Genomic DNA, 19,692 nt, shown 5'->3' with positions numbered 1-19,692 from the left:
GGCTTTCTAACTGGACTCGTTTTTGTGTTCTTTCAAAGCACCGAGCAAGAGCGCGCTGCACTTCCACGGCAGCGTTCTCTGATTGTCCGTGTCTTTGTTTCCTGTTTACACAAAGAGGTGGCATGAAAAGAAAAATGTCTTTTTCTAAAGCCAATCTTTCCTCACAGCAATGATGGCTGGGCAGGAAAAGCTAAATCACTGTCTCTCACAGGATATTTCAAAGACTGTCTGTGATTACTTACCAGGAGGCAAAAAAATCTACTTTAATACCAAGTGTTTTGCCTGCTATTTTCCAAAAATACCCTGAATTCACCATGTTTTAATGATGTAATACAAACACGAGTAAAAACATGCATACATACTATCTGCGTATGCCAAAGCATGACTGAAACCCATTATTTTGGGCAGCTGGCTTGGAAAAAAAAGATTTTAACATCCTTGAAAACAGCGGCCGCACACTTCACCCTGGTCTTCACATGAAGTTAGTTTAGTAAAATACACTTGCTACGCCTCTCTTTCACCCACCATGACTCCATTTTTATGTCTCTTATCTTGTTGTCTGAGGCACTCTTCTTGCCTTTAAATCAATTTCCTCCACGGGGATTAATAAAGTTGAATTGAATTGAACATGAGCTGAAGCAGATATGAAGATGCAACGGCAATGTGGCATTTCTTTTCACATATTGAAATGAAATATAATGTGCTTATCCTAAATGCCTCAGACAGGATTAACCGCAACGATTTAAGGTTTTTCCCCGGGGGAGTTTACCGCGAAACACCCTCTACCCACCACCACTAACATACACACACACACACACACACACACACACACACACACACACTCATACACTCCATGATTGGACCGCAATTGCCTTGGTTGTGGTGGTGAAAGCTGGAGAACATGCAGCAGCAAGTCAGTGATTCAGAAGTGTTATTTATGAGTGTGCTGCTAGCTCCGGGCCAAAGCGCTACTGTCTCTGTCAGCATTGTGTGTTGGCCCCGAACGAAAATGTAATAACATGCTCTGTGTTGCTGTTGTTTTTCCAGGCGACTAACACTATTTGGGCCGGGGACAAATACCTCCCGGGGCAGTGCTGTCACTGCTGGTGGTAAATATGAAGTCTGCCTGTTACACGGTTTCCTTTTGAAACTGTCTCCTACATATCTGTCAGCAGGGGTCCTGTTAAGAAGTGACAGAGAAGCATCCAGAGAGCAGTAGCTAAAAATAAAAGCATCATTTCCTTATACCATGATAAATAATGATCATGTGTATGTCTGTGTTCATATGGTAATTTCTCATTACGCCCACTCAAAGCGATGATACTGGCAGGGATAATGGCAGACAGCCTAGAGCATCAGACAGCATGCATTGACACTGGCAGCCACAGTGTACACTCTGCATTTAGACCCCCCAGCCCCCCCCCCCCCCCTCCACAAACATCCCATCAAATACATCAAGATTTTCCAGCCGTGCTGCGTCACAAAAAAAAAAAGCAGATTTTTCTACAGCGGCTGGTTTCTGCAGGGTGCATCCCTAAAGGGACAAAACATCCTCTACCACAAAAGACGGAGCTGCTGTAATCGACGGACGTCTTGGCTCACATCAAAGCTCTCGCCGAGCTGAGATTGCATCTCTCTCCACCCACTGTTTCTGTACCCTGCCGTCATTCTGGGCGAGCGTTTTTAGCTGCAGCCATGTCTTGATCACAGAGATGTGGTAGATAGTGTGATACGGCTAAACTGCTGACACAAGGCTCTCGGGCAGATGGCACCTTTTGATTCTGGGCCAAAACGTTTCTTCCGTTGGCAAGGAGCTCAATTTTGCTGCTATTCATGAAAATTTCATGAATTGAAGGGAAAAAAGGAGGTAAAACTCCCTTTAACTTAAATGGGTTTCAAAGGAGACAGTTGTTACAGTAATAAAATATCACAGCCTCCCGCACTACATTCTGTTCAAGCTCCAAGAGTCGTCTTTAACATGCAGACTCATCTTTAATTCATTCCCTACAGCAGCATAACCTTAGCTATGATCCCAATTTACATTTTAAATGACAATCCTTAATGCTAACAAATTGGGCTACTGTATAACAGTAGGGAATCCCCTTGGTGCTGCACATAAAAAGGCAAACAATTGTAGAACTCATAAAGAGGAAGAGAGCAATTGCACCATCTTGCTCTTAATTTTATACCTCAGGTCAACTGAGCCTAGTTAACAAATGAAATATCCACGAAAACACACACTATACCAAACATACAAAACTATTCTCTCATTATTGTTTAAAATATTTTGCATGAGGCTTCTCTGTGCTGGTGAAATAAAACATAATGAGTAACCACCATCTGCCAGAATGTGTTACGATAATAATATTAATTGGAAAATAACTTTCAATGCAGAATTCTTTGCATACCATTAGTAATATGTCTTGTTTGTGACACATTCTGTGGAGCTGTGTTGTTTTGGTTTGATTTGGAGGGATGCCAGTGTGTCAGCAGATTGGAGTTTTAGTTATACAAACAAATTTTAGATCTGTTCTGGAGGCACAGATGATCTCATTGGTTCAATCGCAGCTTTTCACAGCAGTCAACTAGTTTGCCAGGTCTCAAACTAGACAGTAATTAGATGTCACCTTCTGCTAACTGGCAAAGTTAAGTTCTGATTCTGATTGTAAGTTCTGAACAAAAAAAAAAACAAACAAAAAAAACCCCTCTAAATGTAAGTGCAAGTTAAGTCATCTCCCTCCATGCTTTGTCTCCGCAAAGCAGAGTCACACCTTTATTTTTCCAGGGTCCTGCTAGACCAGACGTTTGAATGCTGGGTTAGCTGTGTTAGATAAAACTGAGGTTGATTCATCTTGTTTTGGGTTTGCTGCCACTTCAGCTTTCTAACAAAGCTGGAGTGATTTTATCGTGTACGAGCCAAAGGAAAGTTGAAGTGAGCCAGCTTTACCTCTTTTTGGCCCAGCGACAGCTTTGTTTGAAGTTGTAGACCCAATGAGTGGGTTGCAAAACATAAGGCAGCAATACCATTATTAAGTTATTTTCCATGGGAAGTATGTGATTTGTTTCTTTTATGTGACAGCATATGATTTGTGCCAATACTATGCAGTAATCTCAAGGGTTGAAAAATTAAGCCAAAACACAAAACCCCAAAACTTCACTTTCCCTAATGGCAACTTGAGGCTGGCTCCAAAAGTGAGTCAATTCCCATAGACCCCATGTTAAAACTCTACAGCGGAAATACAAGTTTACCGTCTGGTACAAAAATGCTTTTAGTCTCTGTAGCAAATGTTCTCTATCATGACATCTGCACGGGATATGCATTTTTGGATTACTTGCCCATTTACATTTTATTAAGGCTTACAGTTATGCAAAATTAATGGTGGGTCACTTTGAGTGACAGACTGTCTTCCAATAGTGTCCTTGGCTTCTTTAGTCAGATCAACAAAAAAAAGTTTAAAGGTCCAGTGTGCATGAATATGTTTTCTTTTGCGTATAATTGTCTGGAAATACAAATTATGTTTTTGTTAACTCAGAAGGGGCCATTTATACCTACACTGGGGAGTGGGTCCTCGTCTTAGGAGATCACCATGTTTCTACAGTAACCCAGAATGGACAAAACAAACACTAGATATAGATAGGGCCATTTGCATTTTTTGTCAGCAACAGTAGTTAGCAGCCCCTCTGCAACAAGCGCATCGGAAAGCACGCATTCAGAGTTGTTGTTTTTTTCACCAGTTTTAATAACCTTGTCTGTTGTTTTTATAAGAGGCTGGCCTTGTTCAGGAGGTAAAACACCAACAGAATTTTAACCTGGATAAGTTTTAGTTGCTTACATTTTGTAATCCTCACCAATAGTTTCTAGTTAATCTCCCTAAATCATGCAAACTGTTCCTTTAAAATATGCCAATTTATTTTTATATTCCTTTTGCCCTATATTTTTTATTCCTATTATAATGAAGTGACAACTTCAACAGGTCAGGTCAAAATGCAAAGGTCAGGGTCATCTGAGCTATACTTTGGGAGAGATTTGCCATAGTTGGGGGCAAAGGGCAATGACAGGCTGAAAAATAGCAGAAAATTGCCAGGACAGTTTTGGAGCTGCTTTTTAAATGTATATAATTCCTTGGACACTAAAGACTTCCACTGCAGGGGCATAATAATGGAGCGGATGATGAACAGACATGTGATTTGCCCAAGGGGCGTGAGTGGTTTCAGCAAATAGACAACTTGATGTCCGACACCATTTCAAACAAAATATTAGATATTTTGGAACATGTAGTCCAGAGACAAACTGAGGTGGGGGAGAGCACATTCTTTGGACTAGCGGCTGATGGTTCCCCCAGTGCGAGTACGTCTGAACAGTTTTCTGTAGCTCCTGTGAGCAAATGCACCTGTATAGTCTTGCGTGCAAATTCATACTGTGTAGCACCCCTGAGTGGTATCTCGGCATCAGATCCGCTTCTTGGATAGGCATGTCCTGGCTACTGTATCTTGAGTACTTGCTGTGTCTGTATTGTGTGTTTTGTGTGTGCTCTGAGCGGTCAGTGTGTACTGCACTGAAAGGATGGAGTTTCACTGGAAAGATATTTTGAAGTGGAATGGTCACAGAAGAAATGGCAAGACAAATGCCTTCAGGCAGCCCTGCAGGAGTTCAGTTTTAGAGCTGTAACCTTTTCTGTCCCACCTTAGTGTGCATGACTGATCTAAAAATACAGGCAAACAATATATTTGATTTTTTTCTTATATCAAACTATATACTTTATAATATGCCCCTCAGCACCATGGTTGTTGGTTCATTGAAACCTAAGACACAGCTATCAATGCCAGTTACTAGAATTTAGCAGTAATCATGGTTCTAAGATCAGTTGCTGCTCAATTTCACAGTATGCAACTGGAGAATGACGTTTTTCCCATTTAGACATTTAGAGTGAATACTGGATCCAACTGGAACTGATGATAAAACTAGTTAATAGGGTGGTAAGCACTGTTCCTAATTGATTTTTGGTAAAATTAATAAGTCAATCATTCATTGAAAAAAAAAAAACAACAAAAACATAAAAACATGCTTATTCCAAACACTACCAGATCAAGGCTCACAGCAACATAATGCATATACTCTGACAGCATTGTATAGCTTATTGATTGATGAATTGAATTTCACATGTTCCATTTCATTCTTAATAATCAATTAATTGAACATAGATTAATAGTTATCATCCCTGAAATTGATAACAGTTCTGATATGTTTTACTGATGAAAACCACAATATGCAATATGTGTGTAACAACTGCACACTCATTGTAATTAGAAAAACTGAAGTCCCTCAAATACAGTGTTTTGAATGCCTAGCATGAAAATAATATACCCAAGGGTAAAACACTTACAAGCATGAATGCACACACACACACACACACACACACACACACACACACACACAAGCACATGAGCTCTGGGCAGCAAGTTGCCTTCTTACACTGTGACCTCGGAGATCCAGCTTAGAGTGATAAATGTCTTTGCCATTTGCCATCAACCTCACTAGCCACCCACCCACCCACATACACCCACACACACAATCATGCCTATACAGTAGGCCACTACTCCACCTCCCACGCCACAATTGTGCAGTCAAACGTCCAGGTGCCACTCCGCGTCCATGATAGCCACTGAGTGTCCTCATCATCCACTCACCGAGGCCACATGGCTCGATTTGTTCTTCATCTAGTCCAGAACTGATGACACTCACTAGACCCAATTGTTGTTGCTGCTGAATGATTTGCTCTAGCTATTTCTATAGAACATGCAGCCAAAAAAATGACAGTTATGCTGTCACAAAGGTCTGTGGACAACATTACTGACTCACCATCACTTTCAGACAGGTAAAATGCACGCCAAATAAAGAGTGGTGAAAGTAATGAGTCATCCCCACAGTTAGTAGTTCTAGCAAAAGGAAGAGAGTGTTGAAGGACTTTTGAAATGTTGCTCACTTTTGAGGGTGTTTCAGCTACAACCAGAGGAAATGAGCAATTCCTTAATCTATATTTAAAGAGATGACAGTTTGGGGGTCAACAAGCTTTAGATCTTTTAAAGTTGCTGTGGCTGAAATGTTAGCAAGCAGTGGCCTATTTACACATCCAGCAGACATGGAGCAACATAATTAGGTTTAATCTGAAGTTGTGTTTATGGCCATCTGACAGTTGATGGTCCATTTTTCACTCTTTTAGCTCTCTTTTGGTCTCCACCAACTCCCTATTTGCATACCATTTCCATACAGCTTTTCAGTTTGCAATATACCACAAATAAATTTATAGGGGGGGCGGGAGGGGAGGTAGATTGGTCCCATAAACACATGCTTTGACGCTTGTGTTTGGTGTTTGTTTCCTGTATGGAAGTGATGATTTTTTTCTAGATCTTACTATGTGCCTCCTTCCCTTAATCCTAACCATCCATGACTTTGTTGCCTAAATCTAACCATCCTTGTTGTTGCATGCGTAGTTCCACCTGCCACATCATCCCACCATGTGCACTTGTTGACATCATGGTAGTGGCATCCCGGAGCATAAACAACAGATGCAGAAGGATGCCTAACTCTGACATTGCTGACACTGTGTCAATTTGAGTTCGCAGTTCCAAGTGATTGAAAGATACATATGCTTGTAGTTCTACTGCACTGTATTTTCAAATTGTGTGTCATTGATGTTATACTTGCATACACTCCTGCAGCAGAGCTGACTCTCTCCTGCTGGCAGATTTGGGGTGGTACTGTCTGCTTAAAGCCACTTAATGCATAATTCTTTTCTTGTTCTCTATTCTGCTTGCTTGAGGTCAAGCCACAGTCTGGCTGCTAAACTGCTAAACCATGATCTGTTTTCTGGTATGCAATTTTGCATTAATTTCAATGTTACACCAAACATGTAATTTTAGCATTTTGTGCATTTTGCGGCACTGTTAGGCCACGCTGTGCATCACAGTGAAGGTCCGCTCCGAATTTCTCTGCCCCTACTCACCGATGCAACTGCTATTTTAAATTCTACAAGGTTTTGTTTCTATATATTTTTGTCTCAATCTCTCGCTACACCCCACTGTCACTACAGCAAGTTGTTTTACTTTTGTTGTTTCTTTTCTTTGTTTTGGGATTATATGATTGGTTTTGCTCTGCAGCTCTGTTCGTGCTCGCGTTGGCCGAGAGTGGCAAACCTGTCTAGACATAGGGAATGGTAAGGCGTGTCCCTGTGAGAATACGAGCAGTGTTTTTGTTTGTTTGTGTGTTCTTTTCTTTTTGTCAAGTTTGGTTTAAATGGCTGAGGTTGTGTTTCTTTCCAGTTTGCTGGCTTGTTAATTTACATGTGTAATGTACAGTGTTTTCGAACTTTTTGCTGAAAACAGACACCTGCTGCAGCTGCTATTAGAGAAGTCAGAATTCAGAACTGTGAAGTTGCGGGCCAGACAGCTTAACATCCCATTGTGAAGCTCTGTAAAAGATATGCAGTGCTTTAGATTCATAATTCTTTGTACATTCATCAATTTTGATTTATACCCACTCTTCAGAAACTTGAAATATTTATTTTCTTGTTCCGTGTTAAACATGTAAAAGCAGAACAATTTCCAAGTTATACTGGGCAGGAATTACAGTTTGTTAACAGTCCCTAAAGTCAAGGTTTCGAAGCTTCTTCTTGGATGCATGCCGTATGGTCTGACACCTGATCACTATGTTTTATAAAGTCCTGATCTTATCTGCGTGCTGTGCTGTGTCCTATTACAAAGGTATGATTATATAGTACATGTCAATTTTAAAAGATTAATACATTTAGGATGAAGACTGAATGGAAAAAAATCTGTGCATTTGCACTCAGACTGAAGTTTTGGTCCTCTTTTTTTTCTAGCACCTACAACAAACAAGTACCAGACTGCCGAAAGGCACAAGAAGGCATTAAGGCTTTCATTATGCGATTGATTAACCACTGAAAGCAGTATTTGTAGTATATACTTCAGAGCTAATGAGGAGAGTCGGGCAAATTTGGAGGCTTTGAAGTGAGGAGCTGAAACCCAAGTGGTCGGCTTTCACACCCACTGGCTGATTTAAGCGCATTATCTGCCATGATTGGTCCAACTTAGCTCCCCCATTTCTGCTTTTAGTGAGAGAGTGACAGCTCAAAGCAGAGGCTTGATGAAGGAGGGGGATCAGAACAAGCGGCACCGCGGAGACTTAGACAGGACAGGGGACTAACGCAGAATATGTTGCTCTCCTCACGTACTGCATGATGGACTTGTCTCTAGTCAAGGACAACGCAATTTGAGCCGACACTGTGTCACATCCAGCCAGGGGTGACAGGTTGGCGCTACGTGTAAGAGAAGATCTTATTTCAGACATTACTCTAGGCAAGGTAGGAAAACCTTTGAGGTTTTAGATATACAAATGGCCTTTGTACTTCTTTTTCTACCTCTTTCTTTAAACAACTTAACTCTTGCTCTATAGAAGAAGGACTCAACTTCTTCCGATTTGAGTCATCGCCACATTAATATCCTGCCACAATTGCCTTGAGTGTCGTAAAACTGCACCGTAGCGATGATTGGAAAATCGTTAAGGAACTAATGAACACAACCTGACAATTAATCTTCAGCTAGCTTTCATTTGCGTCTCCCATGGCCAAAGAGACGGGAAGCATAAGGCAAATAAATGACATCGAAAGCCAACACAGGACGCAATTACAGAAACTAAAAGATGAAGAAGTGCGGTGTATAAGTGTTGAGGCCTAATTGTGCTGAAGGTAATTAGATGACTGTTATACGTCACCGTGTTCAACGCAACAGAGGAAATTACATTGTATTTCCACTTTTCAAATGAGCCCTGACTCATTGTTATCATTACTTTGCCTTGGGTTGCAATGAAAAACACATTTCCACTCTGGCAAGGGAATCCTTAAGCAAGTTACAATTGTTGCGATTGTTGTTTGGATTTGATTGGACAATCGGTTCCTGGGCACAGTAACAAAATCTGAGGTAATACTGACATTTCTCTATTCACAATCCACAACAGCTGAATGCTGAAGAAATTATTAAAATGCCTAAAGCTGCAGTCTTCTTTAATGATCGCAAGATGCTGGATTCAGACTAGATTGGATTTTGTACACAAAGTCAGTCATTCCGAAAAATATAGTCTTAAGGTAACTTCACTTTGTCTGATATGTCTTGGGTTCAATGAGAGAATATTGAGGCTTAAAAAAAGTTTATTGATAGCGGGTATGTCAGGCTATGACGCTCGGCTGTGTTGATCTCCAATTGCTCATCTCACTTCAGTTTGACACTGACTTTATCCTCTGCACCCACATTTACATTTTCCAGTTCCACCCACAACTATACTTGTATTTTTGAACGTTCAAGTGCCTACTTGCGAGACACATTTCCACCACGGAGCTCAAGTGCCAGGTAAGACTGCAAGCATGAGGATGTTTTATCAAAGCTCACTGGGACACTCTTGATTAATGAGGGTATCCTGTGGCTCTTGATAAAAGTCTCAATAGGGCTCAAATTATTTGATCCACAATAGTAAATTTTGAAATGTTTCATGCTTTGTTTTACATATTTTATTCGTATTTTTTGTTAATGCACCGTACGCCTTTTTTCATCTTTGTGTTATCTTTCACATTTGTTCTATATGTTACATATTCTTATGTAACTACAGCAGTGTAAGAGGCTGCCATTATTTACAGTAATGTACTGTAAACTTACCATGTATGTATTATAGTTAAACTTACAGTTAACAGCTAAGCATTATGAGAAGGTGAAAGAAAAAAAGGAGGGAATTGAAATTTAAAAATTAACTGATGTGAGGAGTAAAGTGTGGGCGCATTTCATAGCTAAGGGAGTCACACAACACTGGATTTCTGCCTGAGGAGATATCAGCCCGTACAGCCTTTCATCACTGATGTCTGATAAAGCATTTTTTTTTTACCACTTTTATTCTGCTAGGAAATAGCATTATACGTATTAAAATTATCTGCCATTTATAAGTGTTGTACAAAGCTGCTGAAACACTTCGTATTTTCAATGTTCAAACTGTAGCTAACCTAAGCTAACATTGGCTTATAAATGCATGTCAATATTTTGCCTCAGTTCACATTAAAATTAAAACAACACTCACTTTTGCTGAGAGATAATTCAACTACACTGACTAATACAGTGACAATATGATAGTGAGAGTAACCTGTGTTTTGTTCTCAACACTGGTAAAAAAGAGCCATTGAAGGTTTTATTTTTTTATTAAAGGCATTATTCTGGTTAGCTTAAATTAGCACTTCGGTATTTTGTTTCAGTAGCCTACATTAATATTAAAACACTTGCTTTTGCCGTAAGATATTTTAACTGTGTAATGTAATGTGGTTGGAAGTAGCTCTGTGTTTTCCAAATTGACAAAAAGAGCCTTGCAAGACTTTTGACTTATGTCATTTTCATGGAGTTATGTGACCTAAAAGAAGAGTATTTTGGTGTTCTACTTCATTCTCCTAGAACCTGCATTGATTTCAATCCTGAGAGGGCCATTAAAGCAAGCCATCCCAGCACAAAGCAAGAAGAGTGGCGGGATGGTCAAAAAGAAGGCAACGCCAGTGAATCCACATCTTCACACTCAACAAGATGCTCAGTGACTTCAAGTGGGACATTGTATGATTTTTTTTTTTTACACACACACTCACACACACACACACACACACACACACACACACACACACACATGCACCACTATCTCACTCAGCCACTCATTCAAACATGCACTCACCAACTCCCTCATTCACTGAGTCACTCACTGACTGACTGTTGCACTGGTGACGTGTTTTTATGTTAACAAATATTTGAAAATGAATATTGAATATTGTGTCATCTCTATCAATTATGATTATTATTATTATGATTATTATTATCATCACATTCTTTAATTATCATTAATACAGGATACATATTGTACACTGTAAACCTTTGCTGTAAATTTACAGCAGATTTTCAGTGGTATTAGGTTATTTTAAAATACAGTAGTTTAATGTTAATATACAAGAAAAACTGTTAAATTACGCTCCAATGATTTTTTTTATAAAAACTGCTATGTATTCCTAAAACACAGCACATAACTGCTAAACTAACGTTCATGGTATCTAAAGTAACAGTATCATGCGGTATTTTTTGAATTTGGGAGGAGCCATTTCACCTAAATTGCACAATTGACCTGGATCCATTCTTTTCTTTATCCATCTCCATCTTATCAATTATTTGATAAGTAGCAATTTTATTTTATTCACAAAACAGTGTTAAGTCTATCAGTTTTGTGTCCAATTTGTTTGTATTTCTGAATATGTGCACGTGACGACAGAGGGATGAAGCAGCTAGCCAGAACATCGAAGGTGCCTGTTTATCAGACAACACATTGAACTCATTTATATTTATATCTATATCTGTCGTGACACCTTGCAGATGGCCTGTCACCCAAGCGACCACCCCCTTACATGTTCATAAATATGGGGCTCAAAAAATGTAAATGGGTATTAAAAAAAATCACCCCTACTAAAGTTGTCATTGAGGTTGAAATTAGCTATAGTGACCAAGTCCGAATGCCAGGCTGTAAACATGTTTATTTCAGTTGCAAAGGTGAATATTTTAACACAGGTGTCTTAGGGGTCTAAGTCAGGGACAGACTTTTGCATTTAAGGGCTGGCCACTGTATGCTACAGTTCAATATAGATTAGAATACACTTGAAGCCAAAAAGAAAGGATGTGGTTGCAGGTAGACCCCAAAATGTTGTTGCGCTGACAAGAAAAGTCACTTTTGGGTATAAAATTGGCTACTGTTTCGAATTATAGAGATATGTAAAATCAGCAAACTTTCTGTTGTTGGCAATAACAGTACCATTTGAAGATATAAAGTTATGTCTCTTGTTGGGCTTTTTTTTTTTTTATGAACTGTGTTGCTTTGCTTACGTCTTTAATAAACCAAATTTAATGGCACAAAAGCCAAGCAATGTACTGCTGTGGTCCAGGCTGCAGCAACACATATTTTAGCCACCTTTAAAAAAATTACATTTCCAAACATCTGTCTCCACTATTTAACTTCTGTGTCTATCCCTGCTAGGGCCATCTGTGCGTGAAGTGGTAATGCGGTCAATTTACTATATTTATGTAGTTATCTGAACTCCTAATCATCCAACAGAAGAGACAGAGAGAGAGAGAGGAAATGTTACTGGCGGCGTTCGGCTGCAAACAACGCCTCTTCTACTCTTGTGTACAATCAAGTTCTCTATTCTGCATCAAAAAGACATTACATCATATTGTTTCAAATGTTAGACTGATAAAAGTTCTAGGGCAGGGATGTATTTCTCAAAATTATTCATAAAAACATAATATTTAAAGGTCTTGTGTGTGGCTGATGCAAAAATGCAAACGGCCCTGTCTAGAGCTAGTGTTTGGTTTGTCCATTCTGGGCTACTGTAAAAACAACACAGTATAATCCATGGAAAAGGACCTGCTCCATATGTATTAATAAACACTCCATTCTAAGGTAACAAAACACAACAATTGTTATTTTATGTGATTATATACTAATGAAAACAGTTATAAATTTTGTATACTAACTATGCCAATAAATGCCTCTAAATCTTACACACCACTACTCTAATTTGCTTTGAAATTGCCATAGAGTCAATATCATTTTACCACCCTAAAAAAGACTTAATTTTAGGTCTGTTTGTGCCATTAACTGCGTAATGTTTGTGTATTATATTTTTCAGGCTGAATCCATCATGTCCTAACCTTTAACTTCTTCATGTCTGTTGTTGGTCCTAAAAGCAGCTAATAGGCTCACTGCTGCCAACAACAAGACTGGTGTGGTGCTGTAATCCGTGAAGTGTGGGATACACTTGGCTTTGGATATGAAGGAAAAGTGGACTGTGCGTTGGCACGTTTTAGACATAGATGCACTTGCCTTTCTCCACTAATAGTACTCTTGCATGAGCAGGAATCAGGACAGACCCAGTAACTTACAACAATGAGGCCAGTGCCAATGGTAATCTAATGCACCATTCAAGACCCACAATGCAATGCAAAGAGCAACTAAGATGCAAAAGATGAAAACACTTTGGTGTTGTTGCATTGAGGTTATTATCATGGGAGATTTTTTTTTAAATCTCAGTCAAGTCAAACTTGATTTGTGTTGCAGTGCAACAGAACATGAGGTCAAGGTGTCAAGGTGAACACCAACAAGAAGAGGTGGGTCTTCAGCAATGACCTAAAGGTGTCTGGAGCAGTGTTTCAGAGATTAAGGGATGCTGCCACAAGGCTTCAGTTGCCACTGTTTTTGTGTCTAGATCTGGGAACATCCAGGAGCATCTTATTGGCAGTGGCATCATGGTAGATTAGGTTGCTCATTAATTAATTGTGGGGTTTGTAGTTCAGCTCACAGCGCATTCTGTTTGTATACTAAAGAGCAAGAAACTGAATACCACAGTGGTCCTAACGTGTTAGAAAAAACATAAAGTAGCTTTGGGTAAGGTGAAGGTACCGCATTATTTCCTGATGCTGCAAATTGGTAGCGTACATTAATGTCTTGCCCAAGCAAAAATGTTATTCTGTGATAGTGCCAACATCATATTAAATAACTTTACAGTAATATATTGTACAGCCTTCAGGATTCTTCTGGAAGAAAATGTTGCAGTTGTACATTTCTGCAAACCACAGATACATTTGTACATTTTGTCTGTGTCATATCAACATGCTTGTTTCACAAAAAGCGGGCATTTAAAGCCAAAATATTACATTTTCTTAACCTGCCTTATCATAACCACACTTTAACCATAGTGTTGATCAATGAAACAAAGCAAGTTTTGACTTATTTGCTTTATTATAAGGTACAAATGTTTTTTTTATCTATGGTTTGCAGAAATGTACAGTGCTCTTGCAATTTGTTTGCTATTCCAGAGATGCTACATATGAGTTATTCTGAATACTAAGCTGCATGATATTGAATTTTTGCCAATATCCAATATGCATATGTACATAACAACTCATTGGATGATAACCAATACCACTGTCAATATATCCTTTTTTCCCACCTAATTTTAGTAATCATGAAGTCTGTTTTTTAGTGATGATGTCTCACCACCAGATGGGGTCATGAAATACAATGCTTTTTAATGTTGTAATTTTCATTCATTGTGCCAAATAAGAAAAAATCTTCAACTTATATTTTATATTTGTACATGTTCCCTTTAAAAAAAAAGAAGAAGAAGAAATAAAATAAAATGTTGGTTTGTCATACTGGCATTAAATCAGCGTGTTGGCTGATGCTTATATTTAATTTAAAAGCCAATATTGGCCGATACCGCTGATGTGCCAATATTATCATGCATCCATACTGAAGACAGGGTCAATAACATTAGAGTTTACAGAAAATATGCTATGGTTTTAATGCATTAGAATAAACAAACTTGTCCTTAGGCTTCACGTAAACACAGCACTACTCTACAGTATCTACACTTATTGGGATACTGACAAATCCCCTATCATTACTATAAGTATTTTTAAGCATTGCATTGTTTTCTTTTTGAATAAGAGTTACACATGTAGACTTGTTTTTGTGCTGCACTTGTTCTTCAAAATAGTAATTTTTGATCGGAGTGTCGGTGAAGAGCCCAACTTGTAAACCATGAATCATTAACGCTGCCATATTTCATACAAATGAGGAGAGTCTTGCCAATGTGAGCAGCACTCACTCACAGGCTGGCTTTCCATACACCCACAGCGACACACACACACACACACACACACACACACACACACACCCAAAGTGAGACTCTGAAAACCCTGGGAAACAGTTGGATGTTTAATGTGCAATTGCTGTGAAAATGAAGCCCCCCCCCCCTCCCGCGAAGTGGCTTTCATCAAACATTTACACTTGCAAGAGAGGATTAGCGACAGTGAGATTCCCGATGTGACACTGATAGTGTCGTCCCAGACACGGCAACAGGGGCAACTTTATTTGACACATCGATTCAGTCTTTGTCATCACAGGATTAATGCTTCACAGAGCAACTTTTCAGAGAAAGAAAGCTATTCATGCGCTCTGACATTTACATTTATTATGGCGGCCGTGAAGAAGTGCAGAGATAAAATGATATATAATTGATGAAAATACATACTGCAGCAGTGATGATTCAGCAGATGGAAACTTGGCCAGCATTGTCAATAGTGAGAGAAGACTGGTATTAAAGGCTTGAAGGTCAGTATAGTCACCTCTGTGGAAAATGTTAGAACTGTCCTTCGCTAACATTCACACTGACCCATAAAGGGCGCAGTGAAAAAAAGATGTAGAATATTTGCATATAGATTATAGCCTGAAATATGTCACGGCTGTACAGCGTAATGTGATTGTCTATCTAATGCTTGATTCATCTGAAAAATTCTCTGATCTGGTGCCATGGCTGTTATTTGCCAGACTTTCCAAATGTGTCAAATTGACTTTCTCAATATTGTTTCTATTTTAACACCTCTCTGTCTCTCTCTCTCTCTCTCTCTCTCTCTCCTTCGATTTCTGGAATAATGGAGGTATTTGGGTCATGCTGTCAATAGAATAGCATCCCTCTGTCATGTAAGGACTTCCTGGGGAACATTATTAGCAAAAAATAAAAGATGATCTGCATACAACGAGGTCTTCATTGATTTGCCCGTAGAGAGGAGCACTCAGCGTGATAAATGAAGAAATATTACGCTGAGAAATGCAATATTGCCTGAGCGTAGGCCATTTTGGAGGCATGATATAACCATTCCGACTTTTTATTTTAGACTAAACTATGTCATTAAAAAAAAAATCTCAGCAGTAACGACTCAGTAAAACACTGAATACAAAGACATATTCATCATCTTTCAAGCGTTTATGTCACCAGAGAGCCAGAAGTGGGCTGGAAGACACAAAGTAGCATCTCCTGCCACATTCATCACCAATAGAGGCTCGGTGCTTGCGTCATGAGTCTCTTGGCCATGCCTGCTGGTGTCATTACAGAGGTCCACTTGAGATTTGCAAATAATATCTAAATATATAACAAGTGGGCCAAAGGAGGAGAGGTACCTGAATAGAAAATGTTGTTTTGTGGCTTTATGCCCATTCAGGACAAAAAGGAAGGTGATTTGGTTTCCATTTTAAGTTGGTAGACACAGGAAAGTGTGTTATCTTTAGCCCCTGTGGTCCCGTCCTTACTCTGAAGCATTATGAGCTGCACTTATCCACAGTACGGCACCAGAAAAATGTTACTTTATTCTTCTCGCCATCATTGCCCTCGAAAAGTCTGATCTCACACTCAGACTGTTTTCCTGCAGGTTTCCCTCTCACGAGTCTCAAGCTCCCATTGTTTGCAGAAACACACTAATACAGCTTCCAGGGATAAACTGCTGCCTACTCAAATTATGTGCCATTTAGAGCACTGCGCTTTATTAGTGATCATTTGATGTGGCTTTTCTTTTATCATCTGCAGTGAGTTTTAATAATGTAACGGACTGCTGCACAGCGATGCTGGGAAAGGAAAAGGGCAGAGTGAAAAATCCATAGGTTCGGTATATTGTCTGCGGCCGTTGCAGTCTACATAAAGAGTTGGAGTTAATAAATCTTTTGCAAAAGGACAATAGACAGTGCCTGCATATTTTATCAGCACTCAGTGCTTGTATGAAACACAATAAAGCAGTTCACACTGGGTTGGGATTTTATCATAACACATTTAGATGTGCTGCTCTGGTTCTGTTTCAGTGCTTAAAATCCATCAGGGGTGAGAGATTACCAGAGGTTTTTTTTTTTTTCTTATTCATAATAAGTCCAGGCTCCTTTTCGCTCTGATGCGAGGGTGTTTAAAATGGAACACTGGTTGACAAAGTACTGGTTTTTAAAGCATTAATCAGGATTGTCTCATTATCTTATGACTAAGCTTTCTCCACAGATGATTACCTCATTCTGCTTCAAATGTCTGCATTGTTATATAATGACAGTATTAACTATAATGAAATACAAAGGTAGGTTGGTAGGTAGGTAGAGACCTACAACAACTGTGATCTACATAGATTCATCCTCTTTATAGGTCTGTTCAAGTATCCATCCATAGAATATTTTTTGTGACTCTCGCAATGCAGTCAGTTTACTGTAACATATAGAGTGCCCAAAGGATGTTGTTTTTCTGTTGTTCAACAGTTCCCTTGTCAAAAAGCCAATGGGATTTTTCTATTTGATTTTAGTTTACTGAAGAAAATAAGCTTTTTGGCAAATGTTTGATACTTACACGTTGTTCGGCTACAAATGAATTACACCACAGTTGCATGATTTATACAGCTGGGCACATCCAGGCTTGGCGTGTTTGAACTGACAATGGAAACACACATTGGCATTGTCTGACCAGCCGCAGCCGAAAGTGCCATAAAAAAGCCCTTTTACTAGCTTGTCGATCCACGAGAGAACAAGACTAAGAGTCTTCAGCCTTGGTAATGGCTCTCTCCATAGTCAGCATCTTACCTTAACATGTTGGCATGCTAACAGTTCAAGCATATGATGACAAACTGAAGTATTGAACATATATTGACCTGGTTATGGTGCTAGAAGGGATCACAAAAGTTGTTAGAATTCATCCCGAGGGGGACATCAATGCTCAAACAAAAACATGGCAAACCATCTAAAAGCTGTTCATGCATTTCACTTAAAACCACAATAAAGGCAACTTCATGTTTGCGCAAGTCTAGGAAAAGTCAGGAGATCACCAAAGTAATTGGGATTCATCCTCAGGGCAGTTAATTCCTGTATAAAATGTTAGCCTAGTAGCTGTCACGATAACATCAGTGTGGACTGTTGGACAGACCAGCATTGCCATCCCTACAGCCAATGGCTAATAATGTACAATATGTAATGATTATGGTCATCTCTCCAGCCTAATGATCGCTCAACTCAGGAATTTCAGGAACTGTAATGATCCATTACTGCCAATTGCTGCTGGAATCCTTGTCAGCTAGCTGATGTAATTTAATCTAATGAGCTGCCGTCATTAGTCAGACAAACCAGCGAGATTAAATACTAACCTGTCCCTTGCTTTTCAATGCTTCAAACTGGTACCTTCCATTGTTAATAATCTGAAGAACAATAATTGAACACATGCTACAGTTGACAAATAACAACATAATGTTACATTAGGTCAGGCAGAATAAGCAGTGCAGCCATGCAGCTAACAAATAGCTATATAATTATCTGCAACAGGAGTAAGGAGCATGATGTATATGCAGAGTGGAGTTGCACATGTGTAGCACAGGAAGTCATTAACTCTCAATCAAAAGAATCAGTTGGGACTTTGACTCATGTTGTTTAATGACCAAGGGCCACCAGAAATAATCAACTGATGCCAACATTCACAATATGTGTTAAAGCTTACACAATGCACACCTTGACAAGAATTCTCCATTAGACCCTATTCAGTCTGCTCTAATAAATCAAACTTTTGGTTATCAACTTCTTGGCTCTCTCAGCTTGAGTTTCTCTAGGATCAGCTCCAGTTTATGTGGAGGTGTAGCTGTGAAATAATTTTCTAACCACCTGCTCTGCTTCAAATTGTGCACTTGACGGAGGTGCCAAGTTTACAGAAATTCAAGTTCAAATATAATTCAATATAGCCTTTTATCAAAAGCAAGTACCAGGATGTCAGTAAGAAAATGATAATGTGATCCAACAAATCACACAAAAAAGAAAAACAGAAGTACCAGCCTTGGACATAAAGCATACACAACAAAAATAATAGGGCAAAAAGTAATGGTGGAAACAATACATTTTTTATCGCAAGTAATTGCAGAATTTCTATAATTAATTGCTATCAATTACATTTTTTAATCACATGTTTTGAATTCCATCATATGCATTATATTGCATTACAAAACAGTTTTGGCAAGGTAAAGTAATATTTACTAGATTTTCTTGATTAGAAGTGAAAAGAAAAAAAAAAAAAAAAAAAAAAAACTGCATGGGACTAAAGTGGGCTCATGGGTACCCATAGATTCCAATTTCATTCAGACATCTTGAGGTCAGAGGTCAAGGGATCCCTATTAAATGGCCGAACCGTTTTTCCATTGCCAAACTTTAGCCTAAATTTGGAGCGTTATTCGCCCTCCTTTCCAAGAAGCTAGCATCACATGGTTTTATACCACTGGATTCCTCGGCTCTTCTCATTTCATATGATACAATATCATCACTCTAGCTTTAAAACTCAGTGCAGGGAACATTGACTGGTGTTTTTTAAAAAAAAGAACGCATTAAGGAGCTTAAACACATTGCAATTTACGTGTTTAAGACAGATTCTCTACCATGATGAATAAGTGTACGATAGAGCAAAAAAATTAAATGAACACGTTAAGTGTGAGTTAAAGCATATGAGGCAGAAAAAAACCCAGTTAGACATGTTTTTCCAGTCTCATATGCTTCAAATGGGACAGATGGGACATTGGCCAGTGCCAGCTTCTGTGAATGTAACTGTCAAGAAGAGGCACTGTGTTGGTGATAGTTTTCAACACACACAGAATCACAGGCTGCATTCATATCAACTGCTATGTAGGAGGCAGCACCCACACACATAGGAGCAGTCGTCCTTAGTCTAGGCAGAAGAAAGACAGTCGGACAGGTAAGTGTGTAAATCACGACACACACAC

The 19,692-nt window shown here is 39.1% G+C and overlaps 1 long non-coding RNA gene across 1 annotated transcript in view; it reads left to right on the top strand.

Annotated features, from left to right (window-relative positions):
* The window catches only part of LOC121953280, a 35,535-nt gene extending 24,824 nt beyond the window's left edge, over positions 1 to 10,711 (top strand). The window contains exon 3 of the long non-coding RNA XR_006106499.1: positions 10,504 to 10,711. This is a non-coding gene — a long non-coding RNA (uncharacterized LOC121953280). The remainder of the gene's footprint in view (positions 1 to 10,503) is intronic.
* The last annotated feature ends 8,981 nt before the right edge of the window (positions 10,712 to 19,692 follow it).

Source organism: Plectropomus leopardus, chromosome 14 (genome assembly GCF_008729295.1).
Source record: "Plectropomus leopardus isolate mb chromosome 14, YSFRI_Pleo_2.0, whole genome shotgun sequence".
NCBI lineage: Eukaryota > Metazoa > Chordata > Actinopteri > Perciformes > Serranidae > Plectropomus > Plectropomus leopardus.
Note: the sequence above shows the minus strand (reverse complement) of the source record. Positions and strands in the feature narration are given on the sequence as shown.